Source organism: Triticum dicoccoides, chromosome 2A, assembly GCF_002162155.2.
Source record: "Triticum dicoccoides isolate Atlit2015 ecotype Zavitan chromosome 2A, WEW_v2.0, whole genome shotgun sequence".
NCBI lineage: Eukaryota > Viridiplantae > Streptophyta > Magnoliopsida > Poales > Poaceae > Triticum > Triticum dicoccoides.
Window position 1 is genome coordinate 760898331 of NC_041382.1, and position 11860 is coordinate 760910190.

Consider the following 11860-nt stretch of genomic DNA (forward strand, 5'->3'; position numbering starts at 1 on the left):
GATAGGCACGTGCGTGGTGGAAAGAAATCAAAGATTTTTACTTGTAAAATATAATTGCTTTCCTATTGCAGCACGGCGCTGGAGCATGGCAGGAGCGGCGCGGCATGGCGCGATGCTGGAGACGGGCTTGGGACGGGGAGAGAGATGAGAGAGATACATATTTTTGTGACAAATAGTTGTTCGTGCAGCTCCGGTTTAGTCAGATGAAGACACAGAGAGAGATGAGATGATATTCTTTTGTACTATGCAGTTGTTCGATGAAATGAGATGTAGCAGGTTGTTTGATGCTGCTTATAAGATGGATCAATGGGGTTGAGAGAGAGAGAGAGAGATCAGAGTGAGAAGATAGAGTTGTGGTGATTTTTTTAATTGTATGACGATCTTCGGTGTTAGTGCTACTACTATTGGAGCTGAACCAGAGACGCACTATATTGAGTACTTTGCAGATGAAAAAGAGAGAGGAAGATCGTGTTGCATAGTGCTTGCTTATGATGTTTTTCTGACGGTAAATTTGTTGGTTTGTTTGTTACAACAGACGCAAATAAACGGATTTACTGAGTGACTGTAACACAGTTCCAATGTAATTTAATAAGACTATTAATATATTTTTGTGTTACCACAAAAGTGAACCGATGATATAGGGTGGATGTACTCAAGATGAGGTATGCACCAAATATTAACCCAGATTAGCCTTTTGATCCCGATGCTCATATAAAGTGTTGTTAAGTATTGGCTTGAATCCTTCCTTTTGACGAAGACCCTCAATTCAAGTAATTCAAACCTTCTTAATTCGTAACATTTGATGCATGAATTCTTGTTCGTACTTTAATTTTGTTTTACTATTTTTAGGGTAATTGCTACTTTATTTATTCTTTAGTTCACGACCATTTCGTTCAAAATACGTCATGGATAAAAAATGGGGATACATTAAACCAAGTTTTTCATAACTTATTAACACAGTCTTCGCTCACAAGAATATCAGTCGCTTTGTTCACCGGTCGCCTCGACCAGATCACCCGGTGCTCATTCACACCAGCAAGCAACTCCTTGATCTCTTCTATAAGAGGGCTAAACCTCGAACGGTCTTGATCTCTTGATTCGAAAGCAGGTGCCCCACCTTGATTGTTTTCTTGAGACAAAGTTTTTCAATACCCGATTCCATCGCCAACTGAACACCTGTTGTAACATTTGAGTGGTAATAAATTACTTTTCTGTTTTCTAAATATTATGTTTCACCCGTTGCAACGCACGGGCATATGTGCTAGTTTCTTTCTTATTTCGGTAGTCATTACCTTCACATAGTGTGCCACGGTATGTCCAACCAATGTTGTGGTTGAGCCAAGTCAAGGTATTCGTCCTTTACAAAAAAAAGTCAAATGATCCCATTTTTTGATCCAAGTCATGGTATTCCTCCTCTACAGAATATAAGGTGTGCCTGAATGCCATCGCTGAATCACTTTTTTTTTTGTTTTTTGAAAGGCACAGGAAGCTATCGCTTAATCCCATTTTTATTGGAAGGCGGAGTAGGAGGCTATCGCTGAATATAGTGATTTTATTGGAAGGCAGAGGAAGCTTTCTACCATGGGAAGAACATAGTTGCTTAATCCCGTTTTTATTGGAAGACATGTTAATGAAAGTACATACATACATGATTGATTATCTGCGGTAAGTATGATCCTCTTGGTGTGTGTGTTGGAAATTTAGGTGCTAAATAATGGCAGAAATGTCAGATGAGCTTGTGGAGTGCATGGCCAATCCACTAATACGTCAGTTATTTATGCTCGAAGACCAACATGGCTTCCTCAACCAACTGAACACATGCATATACAGGCCCTCTGAACTGAACCTCTTTGGGGGCAAGGAAATCTACTCAAAAGAAGGTAATCAGTCACCCTTCAAAAAAAAAGGTAATCAGTCACGTCCGAAGCACATGGCTGGGTTGTTATCGCGGCGTACTCGAAACTAGCAGGTCGCTATTTTTCTTTTGAGGGTAGCAGGTTGCTAGTTAATCCCACCTAGTGCACTGTTTTTCTCGATTTAACAAATGAGAAAAAAATTTGCCCGGGGAAGCACAACCGCAGGTACCGGTGGTAGCGGCACACGGTCCACACAGCCCTCGTGCACCACCAGTGACCCCTTGACTAGTCACAATGGGTAGTAACATAGAGGGTGTTTGGATACGTTTTAATTCCATGACTAAAAGTAGTGGGACTAAAACTTGCTAGCCTCACTCATGCTTGGATACAAATACTAAAGAGGCTAAAATCAAATTATTGAACATTTATTATCCTCCAAACCCTCCAATCAGAACTCACATGTGTTAAAGGAGAGACATTAAATGATGAGAGAGAGGGCTAATACATATTTTAGTAGGTTTCCTGTGACTAAAAAATTTTAGCCTCAAGACTAGTCCTAGCCTCTCTTTAGTCAGGGATGCTTGAAACTTTAGCCTCTAAAAGAGACTATTTTTAGTCAGACTAAAAATAGTCGCTTGGATCCAAGCACCCTCATAGACTAGTAATATGGGCATGTTACTAGTCTATGTTACTACCTCTATAGTGGGGAGTAATATATGTGTGATAACATGCAACACTTTATTTATTAGGCTATAGACACATCTTGCATTGATATGTGTGATATTACTTATATTACTATGACTACGCACAATGGGAGTAACATAGGTACTACCTCCGTCTAGGTGAATAAGTCACTCCCGTGGTTCTAGGTCATCGATTTGAGGAATTAAATATGTGTTATATGTCATGAAAAGTATATCACTAGATTTCTACAATGATGTAGTTTCTAAATACATATCTTTTGTCACATATAATACATATTTAGATAGTTAAATCGTCAACCTAGAACTACGCGAATGACTTATTCACCAAGACGGAGGTAGTAGTAACATCACACATATTTAGATAAAATGGATGATTTGGCAAGCAATAAATGAAGAAAGAGAGGCATGTGGTAACATAGCTAGTTACTACTAGTACGAGTAACATCACACATATCAAGGCAAGATGAGTCTATAGCCTAATAAATAAAGTGTTGTATGTTACCGCACATATGTTACTACCACTATAGAGGTAATAACATAGAGTAGTAACATAGGCATGTTACTACTCTATGTTACTATCCATTGTGGCTAGTCTACTACCTCCGTTTCAGTTTACAAATCATGTGTGTATATTTAGGTTGCCAATTTTATTACCCTAATATAAATTATATAACACAAAAATTATACCTTTTGAAAGTAGAAACTCCGTAGTTTATGTTGGTATATTTTTTTTGTAATATATGACTTGTATTAGGTTGGTCAAATTGACGACCTAGAGATACGCGCACGCCCTGTAAACCAAGAGAGAGGTAGTAGTAAATAGCTATGTTACTACTTTTATCTCTTTCTTCATTTATTGCATACCACATCATCTACTTTATCTAGATATGTATGATGTTACTACTTATGTTACTCCCATTGTGGGTAGTCTCATGTCCGAACCTAAGCTGCCGTCGTCGGCCGCAACCGGTCCCCGAGATCCGCCCACAAAAGTCCTTCATCGAGCGGCGGGTGGCAAGATGGGCTCGCCTCCTCCCGATGTGATTTTCGCTTAGAATTTTTTTCTGCTGTGGGTAGGAAATCAACTACAGAGGGATATCGAGCTGCAGTCATGGCTTGTGTGTCCACGCACAATGACCTCAAGAAGGCCAAGGGTTAGCTCTACTTCCTCGTCGGTGAGAAGGACCTTCTCGTGGGCGAGCTCAACGAGGCCAAGAGGGTGGCCGATGAGATACACGAGATGCTTCAAGACACTGCACTGAGATCGAGAAGGCCAAGTAGTGGGCCGAGGAGGCCACCGATATCAAGAAGTTCCGGCCGGACGAGAAGGGCATCGACGACGAGGCGCAGAAGCGGGAGGAGTGGCAGAGGGAGGTTGACTGCGTGCGCGGCCAGCACGTGGCAGACTTGGAGATGATGTTCACCATGACGGAGGAGTTAGACTAGCCACAATGGGAGTAACTTCAGCAGTAACATCGAGTCCAACTCAGCAAATTTGCTTATGTGGCAATGAGTTAATGAGGAGAGAGGTAGTAGTAGTAACTTAGCTAGTTACCGTAATATCACATGTCCCAATGCAATGTGAGTCTATAACCTAATAAATGAAGCTATGCATGTTACCACACTTATGTTACTACCTACTATGAAGGTAGTAACATGGTCTAGGAATACGTGTATGTTACTAGTGTATATTACTCTCCATTGTGGCTAGTCTTAGAGAGGTTCATGCGCGAGCTTTTGATGACCACCAAGGCCAAATAAGGCTGAGGGCTTATTTGGTTCCAATAAGTCACCTGACTTATAAGTCAGGTGACTTAAAACCAGTGACTTATAAGTCACGCCTGTTTAGTTTTCATCTGACTTATAAGTCATTTGAGTATACCTTCCCACCTTGTTTTTTTATGAAAAGGTGGTGGGACCTACGAAAAAGGGAGTGACTTATAAGTTTTAAGTTGAGGTGAAGCAATTTATAACTTATAAGTTGAGATGACTTATAAGTTGTGTCTGTTTGGCAAAATAAGTCATTTTTTTACTATTTGATTTATAAATTAATGACTTATTTGAAATCAAACAGGCCTTGAGCTCGGCCATGTAGACGATGACACGAAGATCATCGAGGTCAATGCAGACAAGGTGGACATCCTTTCCAGCGAAGTCATCCGCTTGAAAGGCACGTGATAACTTCCGGTATGTACATATCCCGATAGAACTCTGAATGACTGAATCTGGTATTTTCTGTAACTAGCGTACTTGAAGTTGCTAACTAGAGGCCAATTGTTATTTTAAAATCCTTTTTAAGGAATTTAACAAATGCTTCTGCAGGTTGCAGGCCTAATATCACTACACTGTGCACTTGACTAATATCGTGATATTTGTGTGATTACGTACATGTATTCTACTCCCTCCGTAAATAAATGTTGAGTATATTGTGTATGTGTATATTGTGTATTGAGCCCATCTTTTATTTTTTTGTATAGTTAAAGTTGTAGCCCCTCTCTGTACTTATATATACATGCATGGTGTATCGATCAATGTATTGTGTTTGCACAACCTATACTTCATATTCTACATGGTATCTATCGCAGGTCGGTCAACCTAACCCTATCCGCCGCCGCCGCCGCTATCCGCCGCCACTGCCGCCACGCGCCTTCCACGCCGCCGCCACTGCGGCCGGTCGCCGTTGCACTCTGCTCCCCGCTTCCGCAACCTCCTCCTTCCAACCCTAACCCTTGTCGTCACCGTGCCTTCCTCGCGCCGCCACCGCCGCAGCTCTTCATAGCCGCCCTTCCCCACCCCCGCTCCTGCCCTCTCTCCATCTAGCCATCGCGACCCCTCATCCGCGCCGTCGCCGCTCCTTTTACCGTCGCCACCCGGCTGCCGCCGCGCCCCCTCCAGCCGCTGCCGCCGCCTCCCTGGCCGCTACCGCGCCTCCTTTCCCAGCCATCGCCGTCACCGCTGCAATGTCTTCTGCTGCGTAGTCTCCCTTCGGCACCATGTATGCGGGCGCGCCGTCTCCCTTCACCAACATGGAGCCGGGGCTGCCAATGGTCGGCGGCCACGCTCCGCCCGCCCTGGTTCAGCCCCTCGACGGCTACACAACGCCGCCGGCTTTCCTGGCAGGCCATCCGGCCAACTTCAACATGCTGCAGCAGCCGACCGGTGCCGGCTCCACGTCTTTGCCCGCCTCGCCGATGGCCGGCGGCCATGCTCCGCCCGCCCCGGTTCAGCCCTATGCCGGCTTCGCCTCGCTACCGGTCTCCCCGCCATGGGGCCCTACTCCTTTGGCTGCCCTGCACTCGGCCTCATCACCGAACCCTTTCGGCACCGGCGGCGCTTGGTACATGGACTCAGGCGCCACCACCGACATGACATCTCATCTCGGTACCTTGAACTCCTTCACTCCGGTTTGTACTCCTACTCGTATCACCGTTGGTGATGGTTCCTCTCTGTCTATCACACATGTTGGTCGTACTTCGTTTCCTTCCACATCTACGCCTGTCACCATGTCTAATGTTCTTGATTATCCTGATTTAGTTACGAACCTTGTGTTTGTTCGTCATCTTGCTCGTGAGAATCCAATTACCGTTGAATTTGATGCTGTCAGTTTTTCTGTGAAGGACGCCCGTACTCGGATGGTCCTTCACCGTTGTGATAGTCCTGACGAGCTCTATCCGGTGCACTCCTCCGCCACCGCCTCCACCACCCCAGTCGCCCTCGCTGCAGGTGTCGACCTTTGACATGCTTGTTTGGGACACCCGAACCCCACCACTTTGCGTCAAATTCTTCAGAGTTTTTCATTCTCATGCAATAAGATCGACGACCATACTTGTGAGGCTTGTCGTCTTGGCAAGCATGTTTGTCGGTGTCAAAACCGGCGGATCTCGGGTAGGGGGTCCCGAACTGTGCGTCAAGGCCGGATGGTAACAGGAGACAAGGGACACGATGTTTTTACCCAGGTTCGGGCCCTCTCGATGGAGGTAATACCCTACTCCTGCTTGATTAATATTGATGATATGGGTAGTACAAGAGTAGATCTACCACGAGATCAAGGAGGCTAAACCCTAGAAGCTAGCCTATGGTATGATTGTTGTATATGGAGTTGATGTCCTACGGACTACAAACCTCCGGTTTATATAGACACCGGATAGGGTTACGGTTACATAGAGTCGGTTACAATGGTAGGAGATCTTGAATATCCGCATCGTCAAGCTTGCCTTCCACGCCAAGGAAAGTCCCATCCGGACACGGGACGAAGTCTTCAATCTTGTATCTTCATAGTCCTGGAGTCCGGCTGAAGGTATAGTCCGGCTACCCGAACACCCCCTAATCCAGGACTCCCTCAGTAGCCCCTGAACCAGGCTTCAATGACGACGAGTCCGGCGCGCAGATTGTCTTCGGCATTGCAAGGCGGGTTCCTCCTCCAAGTCCTTCATAGAAGATTGTAAACACCAAGAGTAGTGTCCGGCTCTGCAAAATAAGTTTCCACATATTGCCATAGAGAGAATAATATTAACACAAATCAAATCTGCTGACGTATTCCGCAGTGCGTCATCACACTATGGCCAAGTCCTTTACTCGAATCGTTTTTATTTTTGCACCTCAGCACGTTTTGCGAGGCGGTTTCCTTGGCACGTCTTGTCAAAGCAGAGATCGTGTACCCCTTTTACGGGATTCTCATCAATACGGACGTGGGTAACCCAACCGTGCCCGTTAGCACATTTCCTCGATTAAAGACGAGTCCCGAACGGTTACGGGGAGGGCTCTTGGTATTCAACCTCTTATAAAGAGACCAAGGCCTTACTCCTTTTTTCAATCTCAAGCAAGTTCGCCCGTTGCCTCGAGTTCCAACACCCTAGGCTCCAGATTCCAGGCACTTCGGACCTTCGACAATGTCCATTTCTGACCTTCAAGGCTAATGACGGAGGAGGACGTACTAAAGTTGAGGGAGTTTAGCCGAGCTTAATGCCGAAAATGCCCTCTATGGAGCCAGCCACTAGCGCTCGAGCTTTATGCCGGACTGCTTCCGAGGTGGTGCACCACCCCAACTATGGGCCGATTTTTTGTCAATATTTTTTATTGGTGCAATTTATTCTCTGCCGAGATATATAGCCAGTAGCCCTCAAGGTGTGTATCGGTCTAAAACCGAGATGCACACGAAGGATGACATAAGACCGCTGATCCCAGTAGCCGCTGAGACTCAGGTTGATTTGCAAAATCGGCCTGAGGATCAAGTCCTAGCTCGGCAGAATACTCCGGGACACAAAAAGCAGCGTGCTCAGTCCTCGAGACTCTGGATGGGTGCGGTGGACTAACCTGAGGATCAAAATCTCCTCGGCAACTGTATGGCACTTAAAATTTTCTACATTGAACAAGCAATGCAGTAGCCCCTGAGACACTGGTCGGGTGGCAACACCAGATCAGGGGATCGATGTGCCCCTTAATATTTGTAAATAATAAGCCCGAAGCCCAGTAGCCCCCGAGCCTTAATGCGGGCACGGGTGGCCGGATTAAGGATCAATATCCATAGTAAAATCACAAATTATGTGTAATGACTCTATGTATCCAAGTACTTTACGTCATTAATGCTCGGATCTGCATTGTACAAAACTTGGTTGACCGACCATCGGTTTCCACCTCCTCGGCCAGTAGCCGAGGAGTGTTTGTCCTACTTTATAAAGCCTTTATAAGGGCAAAGATTTACAACAAACAAGGAAATCTGGCCATACGGTTTTATAAACAAAGGTACACAGAGAGATATGTTATATTACTGTTTAACAGAAGAAATGTCTTCCAAAGAAAATAGTCCCGCTATCGGTTCCTTTCTTTGGGTTGTCATGCTAAGCATGATCATTAAACCTCAGCTCTAATGTAAGAGCAAAATATCGAGGATTTAGTTTGGGAGGCCATTTAATAGCCCCCGGTAGTGTTCAGCGACAGTCGGGGTCAAGCCGTAAACACTTCGGCCAATGTTATGAACGGCCCGTCTTTTAACATAGTCATCGGATCGCTGACCAGTTTACACTTATTGTGATAGTCAGTTTTCGGCTTTCTCCACTGAGGTGCTTAACCATGTGAGCTGGAAGCACAATCGCAGTGGTTCTCCCTTTGCACGCCTAGCCGAACAAAACGGAACGTAGGAAGCAAGTGCAGGAGCCGGGCAACCCAACTATTGACCGAAGACACAATTCGAAACCGATGCATATATAGCAATATCTGAGAATGTTTTTGCCGAATCCCTAAAGGTGTCCGGTGTTGCACTGCGAGACTAATGCTGGAAAAGCACAAATAGTTTAAAAGTGCCAAAAAGCTTGGAAACCAAGAAACGTCAGTAAAAGCATGACATCCGAACAAGATCAAGTGTTCGGTGCCAATCCAAAAATTGATCTTAAAAAAAGGAAGTGCTTTTGTCGTGCTTTAACATGATACATCCTATCTCAAGACTTCGAGCGGGTCAGCCTATGGCTTCAACCTCCTATCCTGAGGGCGGAGTACTTCTCATTAGGCCAGTTTAGCAAACTAAACTCTAGCGGCTTTGAGAGAGAAATTAGGCTCCGCGGCTAGTGACCGCACACTTGCGTCAAAAAAGGAGTGATAAATAATACTAATAAAACTTTGCAACGACTAAGAATAAGAACACTTATTATAAAACGGCTCAAATAAACTTAAGAGCCCCCAAGTGACTTGGGTAGAAGAATGATTGTATGTACCAAAGCACTTATATCATATCTATGTTCAACCGAACTTTAAACGCGTCTTAACCGACCGTCAGCTTCTCCCTCTTCGGTCAAGGACCGAAAAGTGTTATGTACTCCGTCGGTCGAGAATATCGACGGTGTTTCCAATAACCAGACAATCAGGCCATAAGGCTGTAACAGACAAAGCGCGCTCAGAGAACTTATGCTATATTACCGTGAAGTGTAAGAAACATCTTTGAAGAAAATAGTACCCCCACTGATACCTTTCTTCGGTGCTCATTGTTATTATGAGACTTGTGCAATAGATTTTTTGTACTCATGAGTTCCGTTGTGTGCCGACCATCATTGAAAACTATAAGAGCGCTAGCTTTTGGCTTCACCCAGTCTGAGGTCCGGCTCGGGTGACCCGATCGTGACAATCGCAGAGGTGCTCCCTTTACTCCCTAGCCGAACAATCGGGAACGTAGGGGTAAACACAGGAGCGAGGCAACCCAGCTTGCAAATCGCTTAAGTCAATATGGTGCATATTGTGGCATAATACACGAACAAGGAACGAAGCCGTACAAGTATAATCATATGCAAGAGGAAAAGCATCATAAAGGAAGCCCCCAAGTGAATTGGGTCCTTGAATTTGTGTGTCACAAACAAAGTAAGAAAAAAAATTTAGAAGCAACTTTTTTCCAAAAAAGTATAATGCTTGGTCGAACCGAACACAAGTTAGAAATTAAAGCTTTGAGCATGAAAGCGACTTAGCTGGTTAATGTGTTCGGTATTGATGACGCGGTCCGAGCTTGATGCGGGGCAAGGTTCCATCCCCCATGCTGGTCCCGAGGTGGCGGAGCGGAGAGCTCGACACGCCGAAGTGGTGACATAGCACGGTCAATGCAGACCGGCAGAGTGACGCCGAAGTCCCCGGATCATTTTCCTGTGCACAAAAAATAGTGCAAATCGGAGATAATAATAATAATGATAATTAAAAAAATGTTGCATAATAAATAATTTATGCAAAGTGAGAAATAGAAGAAATATGGCCTGACGCCAAAGTCAATATTAATGTCGATGCAGGGCGTCGGCGTGATGTAGTAAAGGCGTGGCAAAGCCTGAATTCACAGGTCGGTCCGAGCTCCGGATGCGGCGTTCGCCGGACTATGTACGGAAACTGATCGAACCACCACACGACCATCGTTAATGCGGTCACCATTTGATAGACCTGTGTACATATCATGGACAAATCAGAGTAATAATTCCTTGGGAAAATGAACCCAAACAAGCAAAAAATACTGGGATTAATAGCACCTGGTTTATTTGTTGTAGCAATCCGAAGGAAGGTGATTCCCAAAATTGGGACTCGCTCCGCACACACATTGCCTTATGGGCGATAAAACGACGGCATGGCAATGCTGGTAAAGGTTGACTCGTCGAGGCAAAGCCCTTGGCTCAGCTAACGTGACGGAGTTGGTCGGCTAGTGACGCCGAAGTGTCCGGAGTAGGTTGATGAAGAGATGGCGAAGCCCCCGGTCCAGCCGAGATGTCGAAGCCTCGACGTCAGCCGATGAGTCGAAGTAGGTCGCCATGACGGACACCAGCTTGAAGAAGCAATAGTGCGGCCCTGTCGATGCAGGTCGTGACGTGGTCGATGCCGGCTTGATGAAGCGACCGTGCGGCGATGCCGATATGCCCGCTCCGTGTAATCCGTGGGGCGGCGATGTTGATGATGATTTATCCTTCGCGATGCAGGACTCTTGTTCGACTTGCTGAGATGATGATTCGAAGAAGTTGAGCTCGGCTAAAGTGACAACGTGTCTAGCGCAGGTCGGCAGCCGTGGAGTAATATTGTCGGACTGGTTTGACACCAGCATGATGTTGAAGATCATGTTCAAAAGATCTTAAAGTTAGTGGGATGTGTTCGGGAACGAAACACAATACCCCATACAAAACTTCCTTCAAAAGGGATGTCCGAAATCCCGTTCATAAAAAAGATGAACTCGGGTCGGATTCGTTTTCGCGCAGAAAATAGATCCGGAAAGTGATGCACTAATCGGAAGGTTTCCGGAGTTTGGATGGTCGGATCTAGCTGAAATTTTGAGAGGTGGTAGATATAGGAATTCCACAGCCGATCAACGGTTGGATCTTCCAAAGGACGTCCGAGCTAGAAGCTGGACACCACGCCCTAAACTCATCCAAATTCCCATCCAGATTTGACAGGGCTCCGGTATATCGTGGATTGCCAGAGATTCCTCCATAGGAACTCGACGAAATTTTCCAGGGTTGTTATAGACTCAATTCCGCACAATTCCACCAAAGCGATACTCGAGGAGGTGGTGGCGGTAGATACGAGTTCGCTGTCCAAAAAAAAACAGCGCGGTCGCTTGAGGGGAATGTTGACGTTGAGCCCCCGAGCTCCATAGATGATTCCTCCGTGATCTTGATAGAGATCGGAGTTGATGTTTGATGAAGGCCCTCGTCCGAACATGGTGATCCGAACACGGGGCGCAATTCTTGGTCGAACCAAGGTGACCAGTCGAACTGGTGACGAAGATGCCGAAGTCGCAGTTGATCTGCAGGCGAGCCATCGATCCTTTTGTCGATCACACAACGGAACTCT